Source organism: Nasonia vitripennis, chromosome 1 (assembly GCF_009193385.2).
Source record: "Nasonia vitripennis strain AsymCx chromosome 1, Nvit_psr_1.1, whole genome shotgun sequence".
Classification (NCBI taxonomy): domain Eukaryota; kingdom Metazoa; phylum Arthropoda; class Insecta; order Hymenoptera; family Pteromalidae; genus Nasonia; species Nasonia vitripennis.
In genome coordinates this window covers 30,255,429-30,283,359 of record NC_045757.1, presented here as the reverse complement: position 1 = coordinate 30,283,359, position 27,931 = coordinate 30,255,429, and the positions used below count along the sequence as shown (strand labels likewise).

At 45.1% G+C, this 27,931-nt stretch overlaps 1 protein-coding gene across 2 annotated transcripts in view; it reads right to left on the bottom strand.

Annotated features, from left to right (window-relative positions):
• Positions 1-27,931, bottom strand: part of LOC100116146 (eEF1A lysine and N-terminal methyltransferase homolog) — a 74,124-nt gene that overhangs the window by 15,040 nt on the left and 31,153 nt on the right. The window lies entirely within an intron of this gene.

The window sequence follows — 27,931 nt, the reverse complement described above, 5'->3', positions numbered from 1 at the left end:
TACCGTTGCGCCGCAATGTGCACTCTGCTCCCGAGTAATCGAGCCGATATGTGTTTCGAGAGGTATTTATGTGTAGTTCGACGTGATCGACTGATGCAGATATAGATGTACCGCGTTATTATTATTTCGCTTATTTATGCGTGTGCGACTTTATTTAAAAAAATAATGCAAAGCGCGCGACGATATAACTTCGAAAAATTACTCGCGCAGCTGGCGCAAAACAAACGTTTCCATCGCATCAATCATCTCTCGGTGTGCATAAGAAACTGCACCGAAAAAGCCGGCGTTCACGCGCACGTAGCTCGTAAAAATTTTAACGCTTCCATAAAACCACCTCGCAAAAAATCTGACGCCATTAATCGATCCCAATCACGTGTGTAACCTCTCGCGGCAAAAAAAGCTCGCGTCTCTCCCAGAGGGAGCGTAAAAATTCCGAAAACTCTCCGTGGCCTGCAAAAAAAAGAAGGGGACAAAAAGCGGGACTACCGATTCGGTACCGACCGCTATCATTTGCCATTCAGGTTACACGTTTATTATTACGAAGAAGAAGCAGAAGTAGCAGAAGCCGCGAGAGAGAAGTGCCGGTAAGACAAATGAATGAAACACGCGCCAAAAATCGACGCGCCTGCTGTGCGGTATAATATACACATATGCGTGAGCAGCAGCAGCGGTGCTGCTGTTCTTATTATGTGAGCCGCGAAGGTCCTGTATCATAAGCTCGAGGTATTTTTCTCTCTCGGGCGCGATTAAAACGCCGCTTTCGATATGCTCTGAGCGGAACCACGAGCTTTTTCGCTGATGTGTATTTTTCTTGTAAGCGCGTGTGGTGGTGACTGGGTCATTGGTTTTTCGATCGTTTTGAATTGATGCCTTTGCGAATTTGGATCGAGCGAGAGGACATCAGGAGTAATGCAGTTGCTCGAGATTGACTATATGGTCATTTTGACTCACAGTTATACTTAGTCGAGGGAATGAGTTTTCATTTTACAATCGAATCGTTACGAAATCTGTATCAGGAATTATAAACTTATCTATAAAGAGGATATTCGAATATGCGCTTATATAGTATATTAAAAGCCAAAAAGAATGGGTGCGCGGACCGAATGCAAATCGAAGGAATCCGACAGAGCAATCTGCGCTTCACGCACGAAATGTGTTTCGCATACGCACACACGCGCGCGCGCAATTATAAAGGCATCCTTTATGCGCACGTCCGCGAGAGCTGCGGATCGAGACGATGATGACCGGGAGCCGGCCGGGCAACCCTAAATCGTCTGACCTAGTTTTCGATCGTGCGCCTTCCTGCGTTATAATATACCGATCTCGATACCGATTTTTCGTGATTCTTTATTTATATGAAAATTAATGGCACGAGTCACGCGTCGATTTTTTCTTAATACAGCAGCAGCAGCACGCGTCGGCTGTTTTACAAATTTATATAGAGAGCTTTTTCGGCACTTTCATTCTTAATGATATGCCAATTGCTCCCGGCGCGCGTGCGCGTGCGCTAATAAGCCTGACATGTATCAGAGACGAGTGTCGCGCGCGAGGTGGATTAATTTTCGATTTTTATTTCCTGCATTATTGATTAATGAAGATCAATTTTCGAGCGATAACATCGGGCGTAATTAAAAAGCACGCGTCATATAGCTGTTATTGCACAGAAGTTACATTAACTGCAGATATACGCGTTCGTTGATTTATATTCACGAACTATTATCGATGATAATACTTTCTATCGATAAAGGTATCGTGATATGACAGCGAATGCATACTGCAGATAGGTAATAATGTACGAATCTGTTGAAATCTTCGAAAAAAGCGTGACCCAAAAAAACTTCTGGCACATTCATCTTGCGATATCCATTCATCTCACACGTATGTATTTTTGGCACGCGCAGATGTTATTTCGTATGGGTCCTTTGTGTAGAAGAATCAAATTCGCGTATAACATCCTGCGGCGTGCAATAAAAAGAAGTGTAATATATGTTACACAATATCATTTCCAGCCTAAAATATAATAATACATATACCCCTGACTGTTTCGCGCCATGTGCAGATCCACAAAGTGACGACACGAGCCTGTGTGAAGCACGTGTGCATCAGAATGCACCATTTGGGTGTATTAAATGTTCATTTCGACATCGTGAAATTCGAAGATAGATGATTGAGGGGTTCTTCTCCTGCGGCCTTCTATAGATGAAGCTTTATAATAGTAAATTTCTCTTCACTTGCATCAATATATAAAATTTTATGTAAAGCAGTTATAGAATAAGTGGCTCAAACAATAGACTCGAGAATAAGGCAGTTCAGAAAAAAGGCTATGCGCCACCTATCGTCGCTAGTCGAAGACTAGAAAGCTTCAAGCTTGGGGAAAAAGCCAGTCCGAAACTGATTTGTCTCACCTTTATTACAAAAATCTGTTGAATCAAAACTTTGTAGCAATCAAGTTATAAAAGACCGAGATAATCCAATTGAATCCAAAAACATCCTAAAACATTGCAAAGCGTCACAAAGAAACCTTCAACAATTACCACACCTATGAAAGTGCATGAGGCACACACGCGTAGTGTCTCTTGTGCCCTTCCACCTTTCTCTCCAACTTTGTCTTCCCTCGCAGAGAGACGACAAAAACGATCGATTACGCATTCTCTCTCGTTCGAGTGCGCCTCAAATTAACAGCGCGCGCTCCAGCGATCCGACGACAAAAAGGCATCAGCAGCAGCCGCAGCGGCGCAGCAGTAAAAAGAGTAAAAACAAGCTTGCAGCCAGTGCACAGCCGGCGAAAACAGCTCAGCGCGTTCTCGATGTCACGTGTATAGAGCCGCGCATAATATATACATATACCTGCGCGCGTATATACCTCCACGGTAGAGTTCTCCTCTCAAGGAAGCCGCTCGCGAAAGAGTATCGCAGCTGCAGCTCGCGCAAAAGTGCGTATGTCGCGTGTCTCGTCTGGGGCTGCTGCTGCTGCCTTGTAATTAGATAACGCACACGCCGATAATTACGCCGGGTTCGATATCGTTTTCCTCCTTTTTTTGTCGGCTCTCTCGAACGACGAACGCGTGCATTACGTACTTTGTAGCTGTCGATGACAAGTCGGGCGCGATTTTCTTCTCCGCGTGTGCGACGTGCACCGGCTTCTTGTGCATAATATGGATTTTGACGGACACGAGGCACACGCGACCGTGCGCGAGATTGCATGGTCATTACGCGCGTCTTCAATACATGATAATGGTTCCGAAATTTTTAGCTTCGGAACCGTTTAACACGCGCAAATTTGAGGAACGTCTCTCGCCCCGTGACAGGGAGAGGAGAGAGTTTTAGCGCAATGTACTTTCGAGCGCTTATCGGGAGCATGTCAAATTTTTAATGAAAGGGGGGATACATAGTCTGGTCTCTGGTGTATGAATAATGAGCGGAGAAATTTTAAGTAAATAGTACATTCCTGGGGTTATTTATTCTTTTTTTTAGACCCTTATGGTTGCAGCTGTCGACGGTTTTTCCTTCTTCCCGACTGGCTGGCAATATCTCCGTCGATAAGCGCTCGGCGAGAATCGCGATTTGGATAACAAGAAAAAAAGCCCTCGTTTATTTAGGATTTTTTCTAACCATCAAAAATAATTATAATAACTAAATGGTTGAGTAAGACTTTTATCAGGTATGCAAAAAAAAATTACTAAGAATACATCCACCACCGCGTATCGGTGTTGCAAAAAAATTGTTCATCGTTTGAAAGCCAAGCGGACGAGGCTCACTGCAGTGCAAAATTGGAATTCGATCTGTATCGGTATAATTAGACTGCCCAGAGAACCCATTCATCCCTTTCGAACTCGATCTTATGGATGTAGCCAGAGTATCGCTATCACACGGAGCTTGGCAAAAAAATTCGTCCCAAGGGGGCTGAAGGTATTCGTGAATGGGAAAGCCGACGACTTTGGTGAATGAAAGTGTATATAGGGGGTGTAAGAGTAGAACGTCTTTCCGCTCGCTGTTTCGTTTTACTGATATGTACCGTAAAAGGAGTAAAACATGTAGAACAAACGAATCGTAGAATTAGAATACTATGACTGAAGTCTTACTGCATTCAGGAATTTTCGTGAATGCAATGATGACTCGACAGAAGTTGATTCAAGGATGCGAGAGAAAATTTCGAGAAAAAAGGATTTTATTCGTTTTTGTTTCGCGTTGTAAATTTAGCATTTTGCTTGTACGCTATCTATTACTAACAACGAATATAGGATGCTAAATTTTGCATTAGTTGAAAACACGCTGGAGACTCTACATATTTCGTTTAAATTGTTTTACTGCTTTCGGGGGCAGTTTAAATTTTTAAATGAAGCCATACATGCCAGCTTGCGTGATTTCAAATTTTCAACGGGTGGTAGTCTGCGCCCTTTCATTTTATGTTTCGAAGTTAAAGTTTACGAATGTTAGCAAAAGTTATATATTCTAAGAATGAACTCCAACGGTTGCTGATTTTTCTTCGTCATAGTGATTCAGGATAACTGGCAGGATTGCGTTTCGATTCAAATAAAAAATACCTGAAACCTTATCAAGTAGCATTCTTTGTTATTGGACTTGCGGATAGTTATATCTTTTAACAAGACTCACTCATTCGGGCAGTAAGCAAAGACACTCCAGTGATGATAAGCGAAGGTGAAGACAACCGATCATTAACTCTGCCTATTTTTAGTACCCTTACTGTGGTAGTCAAAACAAGTCCACTTTTTATATTTTGTTTATTTGCGAGATACACATAATAATAGAAGTTGCATAAATTAAGTTACATTAAATAATGATTAAACATCTCATGAAATAATTTTATTTACCGTAATTATCAATAAAAAGTTTTAGACAGAAGCTGAATTGACTCATTTTTTTAAGGTACATTTTTTAACGTTTATTTGTTTATTACTACGCTCACATGTTCTAAGTTTAGATTTTTGAGGTATCAACTTATTCGTTACCTGTTTATCTACTAATTTGCATAGTTTGGGTGAATTCTGAACGGTCAGTTTTGTGAAATCAAGCAATTACTCGAAGTGTGTAGATTTTTGCAAATTGAAATGTTTATAACTTTTGTCACAGGTTCCAAACCTTCACCAAATTTTATCAAATTCTGAACGGTCAATCACTTTTGGGTTGTTCTACCTTAAACGTAATATTTGTTACAAAGCCGAATACTGACATCAAATCACTGATAAATTTGTTTGTCGAATTTTCGGGAATTTCCATGAGACCACGACCGAAGAGTAGTACAGTTCAGATTCTCCCGGCGAAGACACCGTACAAACCCCACAGAAAAATAATCCTACACCCTGCACAGTAGTATATTTCGGAATATAGTAAGTAAGGTATTTATTTGAAAATTTTTTTTCAAAATTGCAACATATCTTTTTCCTTTCCATCCATTATTTCTTTTTCCAGCAACAAAATGTGGGTGATTGCGAAACAAATCTCGCAAATACCGAAGGAGTTGAGCGAGTTGAGCGAAATATCGTAGTTGGCCGATCCTTCAGCGACATATTTGAAATTGTTTTCAAACATTTGAGTCAAGCCGACGTTTATATGATTGTCGATACTTATTAAGTTATTATGTGTGTTTGAATATTATGTAATTAAAGTTATTGATTGTATTATTGTAAGTCAAATCTATGAACAAAATTTAGTTCGAATGGCTATCCTGCGTTTATTTTTATACATTATAGGGCTTATCGAAGTCCACACATTTTAATTTAAATTAAAAATATTTATTAAGAAATATAAATATTTTGACCCTTTCTTTCCTTTTTGCCCGAACTGCCTAAACCAAATGCTGTTCAGTAAAAATTGATTCGAGGCATTGAAACTATTTCGAAAGTTCGACTGTAATCATGATATGCTCTATAACTATCCTATAATAGGCTTCTCTCGCATAACATCACACATAAAATCGAGTAAGTAATAACACACGTGCGCGATAAACATTATCCATCACACGCGTCTCATCGAAAAGAACAGTTCCTTATATAGTAATCGACCGGTCTTTTAGCATTTGCGAGTAGAGTTTACGGGTCGTCCCCTAGCGGTAATAAATGAAGCGCATGGTTGACTCAAGGCTCAAGCAGCTTTTTTCTGCTCTGTCAATAACTTTTTACAGACGGATTGTATAGCGAGCCTGAGTGAAATAAACAGCGTGTTCCGAAACTCGGGCGCCCGTGTTTTCTGTCTCTCTCAGACACACGCAACCTTATGTATTTCGGAACGGTTTTGCACTGGGCGCCCGGTTTCGGAATACGCCCACAATCTTTACTATACTGCATAGCAATTTTTGATACGTATATAGTAAATTTTCATACATATATACTAAAATTCCTGCATATGTCGAGTTTGTCCCCCGATTAGTGAAAAGTATAGTAATTTTTAGTTATTCGCTGGGAGTCATGTCGATCAAGTTCTGCATCATACTATCATCGCTCTTGAAATATCAGCACATTATTCGCATCAGATGCATCGCATTCATCGAAAAGCAATAAACGCATAATCGTTTCCCCATAAAGTTCCGAACTACGGAAGCTAAAATACACCTGTGCGTGCCTGCAACGACGAAAGAAAAGCGATCACTCGACAAATCCCTCAAATCCCTCGCAAGAAAGAACCTGCCTCGCCCTCCTTCCAAAGCTTCTGAATGCATGCGACACCAGCCGCACACACACACACACACATATATATATATAAATATACCTGATGCATCAGAGAGCCAAACTCGCACAGCTGATCAACGTCGGACTCGCCTCCATCAAGATTCGATCCTTCATACATCGCCCGGGTAAACTATGTCAGGCGACAGCGAAGACTTTCTTGCATACCTGCCCCGACGCGTACCACCTCTAATTATACCACTGGCGAGCGAGCGGGGCGGGAAAAGGCAGTTGCATTTTAATGCGCGGCTTTTCGTAAAAGATTGCCCGGGTGGTGCAGCAGCAGGCGTCGAAAAGAGATTTTCGATCGTACAGGTGACGCGAGGGAATGTGTGCGCGCGAGCGTGTGTGTGCATACCTATATATACCTGCTGCGGCACGCGCGTAAGCCTTAGGAGGAGTGGAAAAGAGAAAAAGGCGATGGGGGATGCGGATACTTAGGAGAGCTGGCGTGGAGATTAAAGCCCGCGCGGCTTAGACAAATCGGTAGATCAGGTGGCAACGGCAGCCGCTCTTTAAATCGCTCTGAATGCTTGAATGGCCGTTTTTTGTTTCAAGTTGTATCGCATTGCAAAGGTAATTAAGTGATGAAAAGTGTCTTTTTCACGTATTCACTTGAATGACATATGGTCCTAGGCTGCAATAGCTTAAAAAAAGCTGCACACCTGATCAGCCCAACAACGACCGGAGTCAAAATAAAGCCCAAATATTTATAAATATAGCTGCGCGCGCGTCGCGTATGCAATGATCAAAGAAGCCGGCCGTTTAGCACAAGTGAAGCCAATGAGATCTCAATCCATTATAATCTTCAAGACGCGCTCGGCTGGTATATACCTATATAATACATTCTCGTTCCAAACCCTTCCGAGTGTATTTGCGTGACGCCCGGCCAGGTGCAGGTGTCAAAAATTCATTGAGAGAGAGTTTTATGCTTTTTCTCGGGGGCTATACTCGAGCCGCCGCCGCCGCCACGGCCAATTTCGGCCTCTTATAATCCAAAGTGAATCCTCGGCTATGGCTAATCTCGACTCGACGAGCGCGCAAGATTGATGGCTATTGATCCGATCGATCGATATCGATCGATCTTTGATACATTTTTCGAAGGATTGCACGCGGTGCAGTGTACACCCCGAGGCATGCGATGCAGAACATGGAAAATCTCGAAAATTTCAACGCACACACACCTGTACAGCATCGACAGCAGCATCAGCAGTATAGTATGCAGGCATCCTCTCCAAATTAACTCATTAATCCAGCGAATAATTTTATCGTGTCCGGCGCGCGTGCCAGTTGCTCTCGCTTCTCTCTCTCTCTCTCTCTCTCTCTCTCTCTCTCTCTCTCTCTCTCTCTCTCTTATCGAAATCCATATTTTTTGTCGAAAAATCGGCCGAAAAAAAGAACGAGGCAAGAAGAAGCCTCGTCGGCAGCTAGAAAGAGAGAGAAAAGAAGGCGGAAGAAGACAGGAGCAACAGCAGCAGCAGGCGCTCGTTAAGCCTGGAATTTCGGGGAGAGTCTCCATTACGTTCGGGATCAGCTGTTCCTCCGGATCGCAGATCGCGCGCACGAGATGCCGGCCCGCGCGCAGTATCTCGTCCCTTCGTACCTGAGCGCACACGTGCCTCTCTGCGTATGTATACCGGTTGTGCAGCAGCAGCAGCAGCAGCAGCACGCGTCTCTCTCTCTCTCTCTCTCTCTCTCTCTCTCTCTCTCTCTCTCTCGAGATGCGTTGCTGCCGCCGCCTCGTTAAATCTCTCCAAGAGATGTGCCGTCTGCGAGAGGCACTTGCTGCCGGATGATGATGATCGGGCGAGGACCCGCTCGCGCGCTCAGGTATACGTAAAAGCTGTTCGTCGCTGCTGCTGTATATGACGGGGAAGCAGCCCCGGATTCGGAGGTAATCTTCTTGTGTGTGTGTGTGTGTGTGTGTGTGTGTACGCCTGCTGCGCTCGCCCTCTCTCGCTCTCTCTCTCTCTCTCTCTCGCGAATCTAAATGAATTATTTTACAGCGAGTGTAGAAAAAATGCGATTTTGAGAAATTTTTTTTTATCCGAGACTGCACAGATTGCTCGCGCGGCTGGGCGTAACATTTGGCTTCTTTCGGACTTGAAATTTATGTTACGACATCCGCTGCTTCTCCTGCTGCTGTAGTCGGAAGTTTATAATAAGTATATGCATGTAGAGATTGATCTTCACGAAGATCCAGCGAGAGGGACTTCAAAGCGCCACTTCTAAAGCCCGAAATACACAGCCGCGACGATACGCGATGACCGAGCGCTTATTATAACGTCGCGTATATACATGCATTCGATTAATGCAAATTTCAAGGTGCGCGCGCGCAATTTCGTCGCGACACGCGCGTCTTGATTCGCCATTAAACGCGGCCGAATATACCGAAGGTCTTTATTATAAGCGTAATAATTACCGCGTCGAAAGCTGCGCCTTTTTTATTGCGCATACGTATAGAGTGAATTTAGATTGGGTGTACGCGTGTAGCTTGTTAAATCGAGACGCGTAATTTTTGGGTTGAGCCTGCAGTTTTGCGCGCGAGAAGGCGCGGTTTCAATTTTTTTTTAACTTTCGATTTTTATCGCATCGCACGAGAGATCGTATGTAAGTTGAATGGGAGGATTTTATGCGCGGCGAAATTTAGGGACTGGATGTATAGATTCTACTCTTGAGGCGTTCGCTCGAATCCCGCTGATTTTTATCGGCGATTCGACGACTCTGGTCGAGTTTATTAAACTTTTATATTTATTTATGCGCCTTTTTCCGGTCATAATGATTTTAATAATCCGATACTTTCACTGCGCTTTTATACACGTCCATACGGCGCCTCCGACACTTTATTACTATAATTACCATTTACCCGAAGATTTGCATGCAAATTATCGTTCCAAACTCGCCAAATATACACTCAAATGGATTTTTATTTCTCTGCAGACATGCCACGTATACACAAATCATGCAAAACTCGCAGAAGTGCGCATCCTCGCGAAGCAGGGGCAAAAGCAGGTGCATTACAGCGAGAGAGAAAGAGACGCCACTCGGCGTTTAATCGTCACCCGATCGGCTTAACGGCAAATCCAACGAGTGCGTATACAGCCCCGCGCGCGCTCACTGCCGCAATGAAAGCGCGAGTAGCTTATTCTCATATACACATACGCGAGAGAGGGTAGCGACGGTTATGATGATATAAGTATCGCCTGCGCGCGTGCGCGCGAGCGAGCGAGAAAATTACTTTCGGTTACGCGAGCGATGGAAATCTGCATTTTGAAATACGGTCTTTTGATGAAACATTAAATTTGCATGGAGAATTATTACATCGCACGGAGTTTCATATACCGGGCCGCAGCTGGAGCGAGATGTTTCCTCCAGTATATTTTTATACGAAGAAAAAAATCCCGGCCTAAAAATAGACTCTTCCCGCAGAGAAGCTGATCACAATCGGCGAAAGCTCGTCGCGCTCGATGTGTATAACGATTCGCATCATCGCAAAAAGAGAAGCGCACGAAGGCACATCCATCCATCCAGCTGTTACACACCTTCGGTGAAAAAAAAGGGAAGGAGAGTTCCGCGCATAACTTGCAAGAAGTCATACGTCTCTGCGCAATCTCTTTTTTTTCTCTCCTCGACACAGGCGCGCAAGAAGCACAAAGACCCGACGCATCGACTGTGTATGCATTAAGTGTACCTGCGCAAGTGCTGCACGCGCCAGAGTCTCTCGCGGGACATTCGTCGCTCGTGTATGTACATACAGGTATACATACGTATATAAGAGATACGAGGAGGAGAGAGAGAGAGAGAGAAAGAGCGAAAGACAGTTTCAACGGCCGCGCAACGACGGAACGTTAATTGCGGGAGAAATCGGGCGAGAGAGAGAGAGAGAGAGAGAGAGAGAGAGAGAGAGAGAGAGAGAGAGAGAGAGAGAGAGAGATGCTGCCGCACGCGAAGTTGCAGCTTGCGCGACTGTGTCGCTTCTTCGGTGCGGATATAGCTTGACGACGGCTGCGCGCGAGGGATAATTAATTTTTCGAAATTGCCGCGCTCACGCGACTGCGCGAATATATTGGCGCTGAGTTTATTATATACGCCGGGGTGTGTGCTGAAGGATTTATCGCGGGGCTATCTTTTTCCGCTTGGTTTTTCCTTGCGACGATTCGTACAATAAACGAAGCTTGACGCTCGGCTATATTGAAATTCCAGAAAAGTTCACATGCAGGTAGTACCTAAGCAGCGCAGCCATAAATATAAACGAACCCGAAAATTAATTACGCAGGTGAATGCACGTGCGCGCCCATATCCTCTCGCGACGCGAACGACGACCACATTATCATCCTAGACGGAATGTATAATAAAAAGAAGACACCGTGTATACGTATACACGTGTGCTCGACATACACCAAATGCACGTGTATAGCAGCGCAGGTGTATAATAGTACAAGCCGCGTCTTCAAGGCTAAAAGCGAATTCGTGAAATCGTGCGAGACTCCCACAGAAGAAGTGTCAGCCATTACGTACATTTTGAAACTTCCGCCGGCACACGGCGGTTCTGCGGCTTTTCTCATCTCCCGAGACTACACGCGATAAACGAATATAACACGGAAAGTGTCACGATCGCACAGTTTCTCAACTGCTACGGGATCCGGTCTTATATATATTTATACACTTTTGTCTGTTGCGAAGAATGATGGATTGGCCCACTTTCGGAAGATTATATAACACGCACAGGCTCGCGAGGATGTGGAGCAATCTCGGAAGAGGATTTTGCAAAACCTCGAGAGCTTTGTATATAATATTCCATCGAATTCATATAACGACGTCGCGGCGTGCGACGTTTTACGATTGACGAGCGAGTATCTTCATTACGAGCGGCGGTGTGTAGACACTAACGATCGCTCGAGGAAAATATACAAGCTTTATAAAACGAAAAGCGAGAGAGAGAGAGAGAGAGAGAGAGAGAGAGAGAGAGAGAGAGAGAGAGAGAGAGTTATAAGCTCCCGCTCGATAATAACCCTCCCCGTGATCACCGGGCGATCGTAAAACGTCAGAGTGTTTGCACAGCCGAGAAATTTATATTTATCCTACATACCGATCTCTCGCAAGCTCTCTCTCTCTTTCTCTTCGTCGTCTCACGCGAAGGACTATACCTCATATAATAGAGCTTCGCGCGAGGATTGGGTTACGGAGATAATAGCTGTATACGCGGGACACATAGCTGCGACCGTTATACCTACATAATACGTGATAGGAATCGCGACAAGTACCTACCAGCGCCACGTGTGTTTGCTCAGCTCCTGTGAGTGAAAAAAACCGCGTGTGTATGTGTGTGTGGATCGGGAGCATCGCTTGCACACGCCGAGATCGATCGGCAATTATCTCCCTCTTTCGCTCTCGACTGGTCGGCGCGGGCTTTTTCGTTTTTGAGTTTGAGCGACCGATACGACCAGGAGATCGTTATTTCGGTGATTTACGTAAGCCGCCGCTATACTGCTGTTCGTTATGTGTCGCGTCGAATTTTAATTTTCAGTGGAATTGAAGAAATCGCGATATGCTCACCCGACTGACACGAATTCCCTTCTCGAGCATCATTACGTGTATCGGAACTCGCGCGAATGCATATAAACACGTATATATAAAGACAGCGCCACAGGCATCAGTGCAGCGGAATATACTCAAAAGCGCGCGCATTTTCAAATTGAAATGTATATATTATACTGCAGACTCGTACACATGTTACAAGTGCGGCTTGACGAGCCGATCAAGCGCGTGTACATGGCGTGCGATTCGCCCCGGGAGAAAAAGAGTGTATAGAGGGACACACGCGCTAATTCGTCCCGGCTTTCTCGCATCTCGGCGTTCGCGCGATTTCGCCGGATTCTCTTTAAAAGGACAAAACTCGTCCCTCTCCTTCGCGGGTTTCCAATACACAACGCGACGCGGATACTTGTAGCGAAGCAGAGAGCAGAGGGAAGAGGAAAAAAAGATAAGGAGACACGTATGTCTGCGCCTTTCACGCGGTCCAAGTGACACACACACGCCCAGTCAAATATGTAATAATTCGCAAAAGCTGCGCTGCAGCGGCAAATTGCGCGGCAGTACACGGGAAAATCAGGATAAGCGAGAGCGAAGAAGAAAGTATCTTTACGCGTATACACTGCTGCTGCTGCTGCTGCTGTCGAGCAATTTGTATTACAATCTGGCTGCAATCTTTAGAGAGAGAGAGAGAGAGAGAGAGAGAGAGAGAGAAAGAGAGAGAGAAGAGAGAGAGAGAGAAGAGAAAAAAGAGAGAGAGAGAGAGAGAGAGAGAAGAGAGAGAGAGAGAGAGAGAGAGAGAGAGAGAGAGAGAGAGAGAGAGAGAGAGAGAGAGAGAGAGAGAGAGAGAGAGAGAGAGAGAGAGAGAGAGAGAGAGAGAGAGAGAGAAGAGAGAGAGAGAGAGAGAGAGAGAGAGAGAGAGAGAGAGAGAGAGAGAGAGAGAGAGAGAGAGAGAGAGAGAGAGAGAGAGAGACAAAAAGGGGGGCTAATGCGCGAGCCGAATGGCGGATTTTACGAGTGTCGGAGAGCCGAGAGGATGTGCTTTAGGGTGTGGAACAATGTCAGGTGAGCCTTTTTGCTGCCGCGCGGCTGCAATTAGACGCGGCGCATAGCACGCGACGGCGACTAATTTTATGTGTGTTCAGTGCGAGAGAGCGCGCAGTGATGCAGGGCTTTGCGCCAAAAAATTTGACAATGGCGAGCGCCGTACACGTGTGCGTGCGAGATGTATGGATATGGGGAGGAGGTTTTTCGGCGGGTGTTACTTTACTGCGTATTGCAGGCGCGAGCATTTTGTTTTTGCGGGTATGTAACTGGGTGCGTTGATTTAAATTTTTAATTTTCGCCGATCCCTATCGCACCGCGACTGCTTTATTTTAAGTGTATTTTTGAAAATTTTTTCCGATGCTCCATCTCCCGATAAAAATCTTCATTAATGTGAATAACTACCCATGATAAAAATCACACAAAACCCAAAAGATACGCGCAGCTAACCCCAATATAAAATCCCTCGAATATAACAAGCTAATCCCACACCGAGAAATCCCTCCTCCCGACTTATACGCACCAGCCGAACCTAATGAAAACGTTAATTGCCCCTCGACAACCAAACGAGACACATATACACTGTGCGACTCGCCAATTACGCATTATACACACACACACACACACTCCGAGAGAAAAAAAGACGCGCGCGTATAATAACGAACAGCCACGTATCTCGATAAGAAGCGCATATACATCAGCCAAGGTCGGTATATACGATCGTCGTCGCGCATTTCTAGATATTTATCCGTGATCTTTTAATATTATACTCGCTTATACACACGAGAAACACTCACTCGCGAAGGAGTGAGAGAGAAAGAGAAAAAATGAGAGGGTACAGCGCAAGGCTCTCGCCTCTCTCTCTTAGGCTAAATAGCACAAGAAGCGAAGCACGCGCGCAAGAGAGAAAGGAGAAGGGGGCACCTGTGCGCACGCCGGCAGGTGACTATCACCCCTCAATGCCAGCGCGCTCGAGCCTCTTCTGTATGCCTCCGCCTTCTTCTTCTTCTTCTTCTTCTTCGATTTTTCTCGGCGTTGCTGCTCGAAAAATTTTGTCCCCTCGTCGCTGCTTGATGCTTCTCTTTTTATTTTTGTTTTTTTTTGCAGTAGCTCGATCATTTTGCGGATCGAAAAAACGCGCGCATTGTTCGGCGAGAAACAGATGTAATGCGGCAAGCATGTATGCGCGGGTGTATATTGGGCAGCTTCTGTGATACGATTTTATCGAGGTGTATGCGATTGTTTTTTGACTTCTTTTTTGAGAGGGAGAGGCGATTGTATGGTGATCGGGGATCGGATGCGTGCGGTGTGGGGAGAGGGGAGATAGCGGTGCTTGATGGGGAATTAGGAGGTAGTCTTGCTAAATTTTTGGGTTAGAGCGGGTTTTTAGATGTCGAATCGTGTGTCATATATTAAGAGAGTTTTTCGGGGGACGATTCGTTTTTTTTTTAATTCTTCCCTTTCTCTCCAAACAACAGAGACATTCTCCCAACGCACACACTCGTCCTCGCAACTACACGGAACCAAATAACTCCACTCAATTTGCAATATTGTTTCACGAAGAACGCAAAATACACCTGTGCGGAAAAAAATAAGCATAGCCCGAATACCCGAAAAATCGCATCGGCATTTTTATTCCTCCCCTACTCCCAGTAAAAAAACGAGCGCATCCTTATGCAAAGCGTGAAAACCGAGGCGCTAAGCCAAGCCAAGTGGCAAATTGCCAATCGGCCGCATATAAGCGAGGAGCATCTCGAATCCTTGTTCCTTTTTTTCCCTCCTCCTCCTCCTCCTCATCTTCTTCTTCTTCTTCTTCTTCAGCGGCGCGTGCCGGTTACGCTCAGGCAGCCATAGAAGGCTCAGGTGCGCTGCAGGGCTCTACGCGCGTTTACACCGCGAAAGCCGTTTGTCTCTCGATTGAATTACACCTTCGTCGCCCTCTGGTCGAGCGAGGGCGCGCTGTTCATTCACGAAAAAAAGGGCTCGAGCTGCGGTAATGAGGTGTGTAAGTTGTGCGCCGTGTATTTCGGGGCTCGTTGTATTGGTTTTTTATCATGTAATTGCGTCATATAAATTGAGATCTGCATATCAGCTCCTATTTCACAGGAGGAAAAAAGCTCTCGCGCTGCACACAACCATCCTTTATCCGCCTGTTATCAGCCGTCCAAACAAAGAGAAAAATTCACGGGATTAATTATCGTCAAGCTGAACCTGCACTTATCTATATACGCGTATATCGTGCATAGATCATCATCGATCACGAGGCGTTGCAGGTCTGCACGCGAACTGCACACTCTCTCTCTCTCGAGCGTGCAAATATTGACACACTGTGCGCTGCAGCCTCGTAATTTACGGCTTTGCTCGGCGACGCTTGGAAAAAATATATAAATGTACCTATCGCTTTCGTGTTTTTTTTTTATTTTAGTGGCAATGGTGGGATACGCGTGCGCCATGGCTGCGATTATTGCAATAATATATAGCTGGGACGTGTGAAATAATCTGGTTTCACGTCAGGAGAGTAGAACGTAAATTGGACACTCAAAAATGTACATATTTGAATAGTATTATATTCCATCGTTCGTATTATACAATCAAGATTTGCCTCCTAATGAAGAGGCATCCGCCTTCGGTAATAGGTATTATCCACTCGAACCGATTTCCATAATATAATACGGGAGTCGAAAGATCCCGCGAAAACGATTACGATTTCGACACACTTTCGCGAAGCTCATCCGGTACTCCGTTAATATACGCGCCTATCGCGATTAAAATAACTCGGCATATTCCCACGAAAAAATGTCATCGCCGCCAAAGACACAATCCATATACATACGTATTCGAAGATACTCATATCCCTCTCGGAAATTAATTCTTCAGAATTTTGCAGTACACAATACGCAGCCACCACATTACGTCGACGAGTAATAAAAGCCATTAGCATTTGAAAGCGCGAGGTCCGCGAGAGAAGTTTCTTTTTCGTCCATACACGTTTACGCAAATGAGGCGTCAACCATAATATTGATAATCTTCAGCCTTCGGCGGAATTCAAGACAACCAGTTTCTCTATACGATAAAACGGTTACATACACGCACCTACACATACCTAACAAAAGCTCGCGACGGAAAGCTCGCGACGCAATAAATCAATTATAACAATAGGACAAAACAGTGTCATCATCTGCAACGAAGCCTCGTTAATCAGCAGCGCGACAAAACCGTACCGCAGAAATATGCGAGCAGGATGACAATCATCCAGTACTGCATGCACATACGCTCTGAATAATAAAATAATCGCATTTATATTTACAAGTGCAGCAGCAGGTCTTGATGATAGCCGCGTAAACACATCCGAATAAAAAGTGAGCATCGGCTAAGCGCGCTCGCTCGCTCGCTTGCGAGAGAGAGAGAGCGAGAGAGAGAGAGAGAGAGAGAGAGAGAGAGAGAGAGAGAGAGAGAGAGAGAGAGAGAAAACAGCTTTTCTCAAGGCTGCATGCGCATTATTGGCGCGCGCTTACATCTGCCATCCGCCAATTGACCACTTTTGCGCGCGATCTATTACCGGGTCGTTACGGCGCTGCAGCGCACGTGCCGCGCGCAGGAATCATCTGCGCTCAGTCTTGCAGTCGCTGCTATTGCGCATTATGATGCCCTTCTAGGATATATACGTATGTAAGTATAATGTATACCTTACCTGTACGTGCGGTCTGAAGAGGAGATGAAAGGAAGAGCGCTTTTTTCGCAATTTAAAAAGGGATTATAATTTATACGAGCCTACTGCAGTTGCTACCGGATTATGCCGCGGGTGTGTATATTTATATGGGTGTTTTATTGAGGGATCATTTTTTTCGCCCTTGGAAGGCAGCCGCTGTATCATTATTTTTATGTCTTCTATATATAATAGATAGAACCACCTCAGAAGTACATAGACGCAATACGCGGAAATAGCCCTTCCACCATGCAATACTCCGTAGAATAAGCAAAGCAGAAAGACACACAAAGTTACATACGATTCGTTTGCACAATCCAAACGCGTATACGTACGAGCTTTCATTATCGACCTCTACGCGTTAAAAAATAATCGCGACGAGCTTCCATACGTTACGCTGTAAAACGCCTCGCTCGCTCTCGGCAGTTATTGCCGTCGCGGCTCTTCTATATAGAGCAAAGCCCGCATGGCATGACAATTAGCATGCGTTATTTTTTTTTCCGAAAAAGCCCTTTCAGCAGCGCGAGGTAACAGTTAATTTCGTATATATAGCGATTCCGTTAACGATTTTTTAATTATACACGATTATACGCGCGGTGTTTATGCGTTTACGCATATTCATTCGGAGCGATTACCAGGGATTTGAGAGACGACGCTTTACACGTGTCGAATTCTTGAATCTCGGCAAAAAGCGGGAGAAAAAGCGCGCGGCTACAGGGAAAATCGCCGGCGAGGGTATTAATTCACCGCACTCACTCTCGACAGTCTCGACTCGCAGCGCCTAAAACCGCGCGCGTGTAAATCTCTTTCGACTTTTTCGTAATAAATGAATCGTACGGCCGATCAATCCTCCGCATTTTTATACGAGCGCGCGGAAATGTCGAAAAAACCTCGGGGGCAATAAAAGCCGCTGACATGATCGCGCAGTCGTTAGTCTCCCCGCGCGGGTATATCTCTCGAACTTTCAAATTTCGAAAGGAGAAAAAAAGCAGAGCGCACAAAGCCTCGTTAAGCGCGCGACCAATTCCGAAAAGCCGCGATACATATACATATACATGCGTAAAGCTCGCCTTTTTTCCCCGGCCCTCGGCGGCGGCCCATGACCAAATAAGCGTGTTCGCGGTGCAGTACATCGAAGAGGGAGGGAGAGGGAAGGAGGCAAATCCGCGCGACACTTTTTGCCCCTCGCGAATCGGCCCAGCTGCGCTGCCATTTACGGCTCTAGGAGAACAGCCGCCGCTTTTTGCCGGGCTATCGATCGCTCGCGGTCATACCGATCAATCGCCGATTAATTTAAGTCGCTCGCTGCGCGGCAAACATTCCGAGGCACGAGCGTGTACCGTTTGCGAGTTTAAAGCGAGAGTGCGTGTATGTGCGCAGGAGAGCGAGAGATCGACGATTGACACGAATACGTCGCGTTGAAGGGGGGAGATGGATTTTTGGATGACGATGGATTTTTTGGAGCGTGATTGCATTTGGGAGATTTTTACCAATAAGCGGCCATATCGTATATCGATATGGTCCGAGGTTAAATCGAGGGCAGAGAGATGTTGTACGTGCTTGAGTGAGCTTTTTGAATGACGTGTTACAGATTTTTTACGAACAATTTAATTGTTTGCCCCAAGCCTTGATTACTGTTTGTTCTCGAGAATATACGTATTCCGTGCAGTTTTTCGCGCGTCAAATATATAAGTGAGCGCATAAGTCGGCCTGTCTCGCGATTGTACTCGCTATACGCGACGACACCCGTCTATAGATAATATTCACTTAAACACTCAAAGCTTCGAGACTAAAGTTAAACAATTAAATCATTTTCAAAAAACGGCTTCTAATCTATCTCGCGGAACACACACATCGGCCTGATAACCTTCGGAAGCAAATCGTTCGTGTGTCAATTCGACAATGAGAAATCAGCAGATGGAAAAACTATACACACGTGTGTCGGGCAAAGTAAACCAAGAGAGAGAGAGAGAGAGAGAGAGAGAGAGAGAGAGAGAGAGAGAGAGAGAGAGAGAGAGATTTCGTGGAACCTTGATTCTCTCGGCGCATTTGATTTCCCGTGTACATTGTGGCGCGTTTGAAAAAAAAGGTTCTCGGATATATAGAAAATCCAATGAATTTAAACATATAGGAAACGAGGGAGAAAGACGTTTCGAAGGAACAACGAAGCACGGAGGAAGTGTACAATGATCCAATAGAGTATATAAAGAGGAATATACGTTAGAAACAGGTGTCTTCTTCGACATTAACTTAAAAACACACGTGTTCGTGGCGGTTGTAGCACTTTTCGTGCCGATAACCGGCAAAGAAAGTAATTTCCGCGCGTTATCGAAATAGTGCAAACCTTGAAACACTTAAAATCGTTCTCATTGTGCACGCGCGCTGCGTCAATAAAACTTTCGCAATATGCCATATTCCAATATAGTCCACTACACAGCCGTTAAATTAATAGCAGCCAGAATAAACCTTATCTCCGTGGTAAATCCGCGCAATATGGAACAAATAGGCAGTCGTTCGTATTTACACAACGACCTCAGCTATCCGCACGATTTTTTCTCATAGACAGCTCGCGGGGCTAATTTATATCCCTCCGCAGCAGGACCAATTGCGGGAACGTGAAATTCCAAGATTCTCACAGAGGATCGCGCTGCGCACAATGCGGGCTGCCATACGAGCTCGCGGGTGATATTAAAAAGGCCCGATATATATAGAAGATACCAATCGACGTTGTGTATACTCGGCCCGTGTGCAAAGTGTATTACGTATGTGACTATACGAGGAGCGGATGTGTACGTGTATTAGGAAACGGCACCTGCATACGTGGATCGATGCATATTCATGTCGATGATCCGTGTCGCGGAAGAGAGCACGTGGGCGAATGTAGTGTAGACGCGCAGGAGGAAACGTGAAGTGGAGGATTATGCTGTGACGGTTATCGCGTTTTCTGCTGAATAAAAAAGAATATGAGCTTTGAGTCAGTCGAGATCTGCGCATTATGCGAATCTCAAAATCACACGGTCGAGCGAGCAAATCTGAAATAATAAAGCAGACGATAATATTGTCGCAAAGATTCATTCGGCCGACTGTTTTCGAAGCTCGGGCTTTTCCTGCTGTTGATACTGCAAACTATAAAAGAATAAATTTCTCGAAAGAGAACCGAGAATTTAAAAAATCAATCCCGACAACTGATCGATTCCCGCCTCGAAGAAAATCGGCTCGTCTCCATTCATCAGCCTAACCGATCATCCCCTCAGGACATCGCACCCTGCGATCTAACCAGCTGCTCGCTCTCCATATACAGTTCATCATCCGGCGAACTCTGGGCGCACATAAGACATATCCGTCCGGTGTTGAAAACGAGCTCCTCGCTTCTCTCTTATGCGGTTGTATATTCTTTTTCCATCAGTATATATACATCAGCGCACCGAAAAAGCTCCTATACGATACATTGTCTCTTGCGGTTTTCGCGACGCGTGCAGCGCTTCCGATTGTTATAGACGCTCGCGGCCCATTGTTCCAGCTTACGCATAAGGTTTAACCTCGTTATATTCGCGAGCGCGCGGATGCGCGCCTGGGTTAGCGAACTCGCTCTCCTTTATTCTCTTCCTTCTCCTCTACTGTATACCTCAAGCTCAGAGGGTTTCTCGCGCACATGTGCCGCGCATTGTGATTAGGGTTGCGCGCGTGCCCCATACGTGCAGTATATAACTGTGCAGCAGCGGTGGCACGCGTACTTTTGGTTTCTTTTCTCGAAAGCGCGCGCGCCGGCAAATGACGTATACAGAGAGATATGCCGCTGCTGTTGTCGGTTGGTTTTGTTTTCTTCCACTCGGTTTTTTGGAAGTGCCTTACAGCGGGGCTTTTGTCTGCAGCGCGCCGGCAGCCGCACCGTCAGCGCCGCTATCCGAGTTGCGGCTAAGGGGGTAGTGGCCTCGTTATGGGGGCTATGCGCGTGTTGTTGGATGCCAGAGGGTATTGAGGATGATTTTCTTTGTTTTTTTTCCGCCGGAATAGACTCTACGTCGAGTCGCGGAGAGTCGTTTGTATAGGGATAAATAGGAGAGACAGGTGAATGGGGTGCAGTTTGGAGCTAAGTAGGTTGGCTTTGCACTGGGGTGTTATATCATGTTTTCGGAGTGACTACCGTGTCTCTTTTAGAACAGGACCATCGATGATTCGCAAGGGGTACGTTTCCACCCCATTTTTAATTTATCTATAAAGAAAAGAATTAATGAGATGAAAGAGAGCAAAGCCTCCCTCCAAAGGAGAGCGCAGAAACTGCGCAGCTTGCACAACCGCGTCGAACCAAAAAGAAGAAAACAAATCTCTCTCGAGTTTCACTACTTTGCAATAAATTCAGCGGCGTCAGCAGCTCTCCTTCTTTGAAATTTGGGTATCCAGGCCATCGGCGCTACCGTATGACAGCCGCAGCAGTCCACCCTCTCATTCCGCGCGCGCATACGCGAAACAGGTATTATCCCGGCACATTGCGCACAGCTACGTTATGCATATACCTTTCTCTCTCAGTCTTGGAACAGGCTGCGCGTATATATGCATAAATCTACCCCGCGCGCAGTATACGCGCGGCAACGAGTCCTCAGCGCGGCGGCGACGTTGGCACGAGCCCAGTTAGGTTGTGCTCCGCTACCCGCACCATCTGTTGCGGCGGCGGCGGCAACGTCTTCTCTCTTTCTGTGCAGCGGCGACGGGACGACACCATATGCGCGGGCGCATCAGCTCTCGCTCGACGCGAGAGGGAGATTATTATACGCTCGACAACGACACTCGCGGGGAGGAAGCTTTGGAGGGAAAAAACTGCTGGACTTGGTCGGGCTTGAAATTTGCAAAATTTATATATGCTAGGATTTTGGCCGCGATTTTTCGAAATCGATCCAGCTGTGACTTTCTTTTAAAAATTAGCATATAACTCAAACAAGCCGTGCGCGCGCGCGTTATCACGATCAGTACACATAGGCCCCGGAATCTTTTGTTCCCGGCGGACAATGACAGATGAAAATTATCTCGATCACATCCGAGTATAGTGCACCACTCTCTCTCCCTCCTCGAAACTGATGCACTTCCCCTCTACCTGTAGCAGCAGCGCGCGATGCATCAGCCGCACGCGCCAGAGAGAGAGAGAGAGAGAGAGTGAGGCGCGCGCTCGGCACGCGCAGCTCGCTGTGCAGTGAAACAGTTGGTTTGGCACTTCGTTCCACTAAATAGATCGCTGCTGGCGTGCCTTCTCGTTCCCGTTTGTCGAAAAACCTCGAAGAGAGAGAGAGAGAGAGAGAGAGAGAGAGAGAGAGAGAGAGAGAGAGAACCGCTTCCTCCGCGTATATGCATACATATAAGGCTCTCGGGCCCATCTGGCGTAGCAGAGCCAGGGCCAGAAAAAGCAATTTTCTCGAGAGTGAGGGCAGGGGATGAGATGACTGCTGCGCGTTGGACTTTTTTTTCGGGAAATTTATTGGATCTGCTGTCGTAAATCTCGAGACGTTGAGAGCTTTTGTGTGTATATTTCGGGGTTTTATTGTTGCGTGGATATGCGAACGAGAGGTGAGGAGTGGGCCGAGTCGACGACGGGTATTGGCGTAGAGCGAGAGAGAGAGAGAGAGAGAGAGAGAGAGAGAGAGAGAGAGAGAGAGAGAGAGAGAGAGAGAGGGAGGATGATGAGCTAGTTTGCGGTTTGCCAAATGCCTAGGCTCGTGTCTGGGATTACTATACTTAGGAGGATGCGACACAGTATTATGTTTTTGGATTCTATTATGCGCAGCCGATTTCTATACGAGGATAGGAGAGACACTTGAAAACTGATATTCAAATACAGATGATTCACAGTAGAAAGAAATAAACTCGACTTCCATCGATGCACGTTATGAAAAGCTTATAATGCACAGTAATTCACGTTATATACCAATCCTCGCGCAGTCGCGATCAGCATAAGAATATAAGCGCGGCGTAATTATAGAGTCTAATTTTTTGATTTTCAAAGACCAGGTCTAGTTGATTTATGGGGGATACAGAGCTGCCATCTGACGCGTCGAGGCCTGTTATAGTATAGTTGAAATGGTCAACGGGCTCGAGAGCGAGGAAACGAAAATAATGGATCGACGCTTCGTCTTTTTTTTTTTGACCTGCCATCGCCGACGCATTAATTAATTAGGCCCTCAAATTGCCGAGGACACGTGCGGCGACGAGAGGATTGTGTTTTTTTAATCGTTTGCTTTCTGGAGAGAGCTTGAAAGTATGAAAGCTATAGAGTATTCGCTATGTGCAAATGGTGCAAAACTATAGGACGAGTCCCACTTTCGCGTATATTCAGGCCAAGCCCGAGTCGACCGCAGAGTTCGCGCCGACAATAGCGACAGTTTCTTTTTCTCGCCTTTTTTATAAGTCATGTATAAGTGCGTCGAATAAAAGAAAAAAAAATTACCGACGATCTCAAAACTGTCCTTATTCATCTCCCTTCACACGTCGCCGCGAGAAAATCGCGTGTTCGAGTGTCACAGTGGGTCAAGGCTTTATCCTAATTTCCGCGCTTCTCTTTTGTACCATATATACGCCACCCTACAGAGAGAGAGAGAGAGAGATTTCTCACTTCCTCTTTCATTGAGCTCCGCGCGGGCCGTTTATGCGTTTCATTCACGCGTACGCTTCTGCAGCTCTCCGTTTCATTCAGCGAGAGGCGCAACAAGTTGCAGAGGCATACATCATCGTGCGAATTATATTCTCTGCGGTGCACGTCATAAAAAGTCCTCATACGCGACGCTCCAGCCCTTGTAGAAAATTGAGGATCTACAGTGCCCAGAATCTGCGCGGCCAGAAATTATGACGTATATTCTACCAGAGGGCCGGGTATACGGGAAGCTTGTATTCGAACGACCCGTTTTCTTTCCACATACAAGGAAAAAAGCGCGTCGTTTGTTCTATATAGCAGTATTCAATTACACGATTTACTTTTTCCTTGGTCTAGTCTTATACATATACGCGGCTCGACATTATCTAAACTGCAGAATAAAGCTGCAGTGACTCATTATACAGTGGACTCGTTAACTTGACTCCAATTTTCAATAATCGTATGATTGCCAACCGGCAGCAGCAGTCGCGTATAATATATAATCGCTCGGCCGCAACGCTACGTTTAACGGCCGTGTTCCGATAACTCGAACCTTCCACCACGGCAGTCTACATTCAGCCATTCTCACGTGGAATCCGCAGAATATTACGTGGAAATAACAGGTTTGCCTCTGACAAAAATGTACCGCGCGTCCAACTGCAACTACTATTGATTTCGCGCCGACGAGGCTTTCCGCGAGTTTTTCCGCCAAATATATACGCAACATATTCCACGCTCTTTTATACGAGCTCTTCCTCTCTCGGCTGCTTGATGTTTAACGAGCAATTATACTTTATTCTCGTATAAGAGAGAACATGACACTCGCAGACAGCCCACATATCGGACGCATGTGAACCAAAGAGTAGGAAACGTTCTCGCGCAGCAATTACCCTTGACCTTCGAAACCCTTTGCGACGACAATGATACACAAAGGGAAAAAAACATCGTCCACGCACAGCCGGCGTTATTCAATATAATATTGTACACTATCGGCCGTGAGCGTCCCTGAACTTGCGCGCGAGTTCCCATGTTTATGTAAAGAAAGAGAATATATATAGCGAGAGGCTTCGAAAAGCGTATTATAACGCATCCCGTCGCGCAGCATCGGCAGAATATATATATATATATATATATATATATATATATATATATATATATATATATATATATATATATATAAAAGGAGATAGCAATTTCCAAAGAGTTGCGGCGATAAAACCTCCCCCCGCGTCATTGTCTATCCCGCGTCGAAGCAGAAACCGCAGAGGCGACGTATAGCATGCAATTTCCAAGATTTGCTCCGCATTCAATTCTGACTTTTCGCGCCGACACCCAATGCTATACATACATCACATATTGCGGTGTGTGTGCGGATATAGCGACGAGTAATTTAGAGGAAAAGAGTTTCTGCGGAGAGACGAGGTGGAAGGCGCGAGTGTATATGTATATATAGGAACAAAGCCGATGTATCTCGCGAGAGCTGAGAGCTGCGCGCGAGTGAAATAACAAGAAAAGCAGAGAGCGAGGTTCCATTGTCGGCGCAGCTGTTACCCAGTTTTCCGCTGCTCTGCGATGAATATACGCCTTGTATAATTGCCGCGTATTGTGTGTCCGGCGACTAGTCTCTCTGCGTTTAGTATAGCTGTATATACGAGATGATGGGTCGAATATGCGCAGGTGTGACATTAATCTCTCCGTATTCATATATCTGCTATATCGCGGTTTGTTCGAAACTCCGCTGATTGCAGAACGGAATATTTATTGAAAATATAGTTTTCACGGGCGAAGAAGCGTTTAAAAGCAAACCTGAAGCTACTTATATATGTCTATCTAGAATCGGGAATCGAAAACAAGTCGTAAGCATTTATCGCTAGGCGCGGGATATGCGTATGTTGTAGTTTTGTTGCCTTCGAAAACATATGTGCACGGGCGTAATGAATTGCAAGCGCTTATAAACAATATCACCGTATTGTGCACGTATAACCGGTTTGCGACGTCAATAAGTCGAAAGTTACCCTGCGCAGTGAAAAGTAATCGATTCCACATCATTGGCGAGTATAGTCATACTGAATCGCGAGTCGCTGGTAATCGTGAAAATCGTCGTTATAACATTCGCCGCTCTACTCGCGATTCTACGAAAAATGTGTAAAAACTATTTCTTCTATTAACCTCTGCTGCAGCTGCAGCTTGCTGGACTGATTCGAGCGGCATCGTTAGAATGTATAATTATCTGGAATAGTGCGGGAGAATATATTTTTTGCCAATTTCTTTTTTCCAAAAATCCTAAGGAATTCCAAAAAGTCAAATCACCCTGCATCAAAGCATCGCATCTAAATCAGCTTCTACCACACGATGATCCTTTCACTCTCTCTCTCTCTCTCTCTCTCTCTCTCTCTCTCTCTCTCTCTCTCTCTCTCTCTCTCTCTCTCTCTCTCTCTCTCTCTCTCTCTCTCTCTCTCTCTCTCTCTCTCTCTCTCTCTCTCTCTCTCTCCTTCGGTTCTAGTTCGCAATAGGCCAGCGTAGCGCGCCGGCGCACGAGTCTCGCGCCGTTGCGAGCGAGTAGGCGTCTCCCACACTCCGGCCAATGGGTGAGAGCCGCTCTGACGTCGCGACGCCCACCATCACGACGCTGTCTAATCGCGGCGAGGCGAGATTCGATGCTCGCTCGGATAGGAGAGATCCGTGCAAGCTCTGCGTGTCTATACATATACCTATAGATCTAGGATGGAGTTCGCTCGATGTATATACCTATACACGCTCTATGTGTCTATACTGTTGACACTGTGACGCTGCGACTGCTACGATGACGATCTATAATATATGCCCATATAATGAGCTTTGTTATCTGCCTCGAGCGTCGTGCTGAATTATGTGGATTTTGGCTATGACGCACGTTGGATTCGTGACGTTGGAGCTTTGCGATTTTTTTTTTTTTTTGCTTTTTGAGGTTTCTCACTCTGCAGGTGTGTGATGAATGAATTTTAACGAACTAGGATCCGTTTCATTCACCAAGTGTGGGATTAGTCTCATGACAGATAAAACGACGCGCAGACGTCATCCTATTCGCGCGTGCGTTTGAACGCACTCGCGCGGTTTATTTTTTCGAGAAATTGTGGTTATCCCGCGGTCGAGTTTGCGATGATAATAATGCAAATGTGTATATTCAATGTTGTTCGTATGCGTATATTGTTGATCGTCTTTATATCCAAGGATTTTCAAATGATTTGTAGATGTTATTGCGGTTATTTTTAGAGAATTTTCAAAAAGAAATATTTTTTCAGACTTTTGTATTCCACAATGAAAGTAATCTTATTTATAGAGAACATTTCAAAAGAAATACTCGATTTTCAAATAAAATTAGCAATTATAAACTGATAGTTTCGACATCCGATCGAATTTAATCTGAATAAAAATCTGTTACAACCACATTCATCATCCCGAGCATTAATTAGCTATATGGTCGGCGAGATTCGTCGAAAAATTAAATCGTGATCCACGCGTAAATCTGATAAAAAATTCCTCATGCGATTACGAACAGATTTTTTTAACGTGTGAACATATAAATTTTACTGATTATAACCTTATTTAAATATTAAACAGAGATGATAAAATTTATGATTTTCTTGCCGCCAATCAGCTCAGCACACAGAGATTTGAATAATTTCTTTAGTTTTACATACGTCAAACGAGCATTTCCAGGTATTATGCACCATTAAGGAAAAATCTGTTGTTTGTTATTTTGTATTCCATGTGAATGAAATATGAAAGTGACTCGGCACGCATAATGTGTGGTAATCAGTGAAAAAGTAGAAAGTGAAACAGTAGAAACAGACGATTCAGTCGGACGTGTGCAACGTGTAATGAAAAAGCTTTTAAATTTGAAAAAAAAAATGTTTTATTCATACAGCTCCAACCTACGAATGCATTCATTTGTCAATAACGTTCGCCGAGCGTCTACCGCACCTCCGAGAGCTAAGAATACCCTTGGTTATACCGTATGCGTATACATGAACTGATAACTTTGCAATATGCAGACGGCATCAAAACAGCTCCGAGTAATTTGGAAAAAATTTCAGCTACATTAGCGCTTCTCCAGACAACAACATTCGAAGCATCAATCAAATCGAAAACAACCTGTGCTTACGCACGTTTAGCATAAAACATCTGTAGATTATCGAATCAACTAATTCTGGTGCATATTAATCCCTTTTTCTCTAATTCGCAGCCAAGTGCGTCAACCGCACGCGGTAACGACAATACTATCGGAAACAAAGTACAATCAAACACGAGACAAAATCAAGCGCCAAAAAGTCACACGCACGTGACCCACTACCGATCTAATCCTCTCTC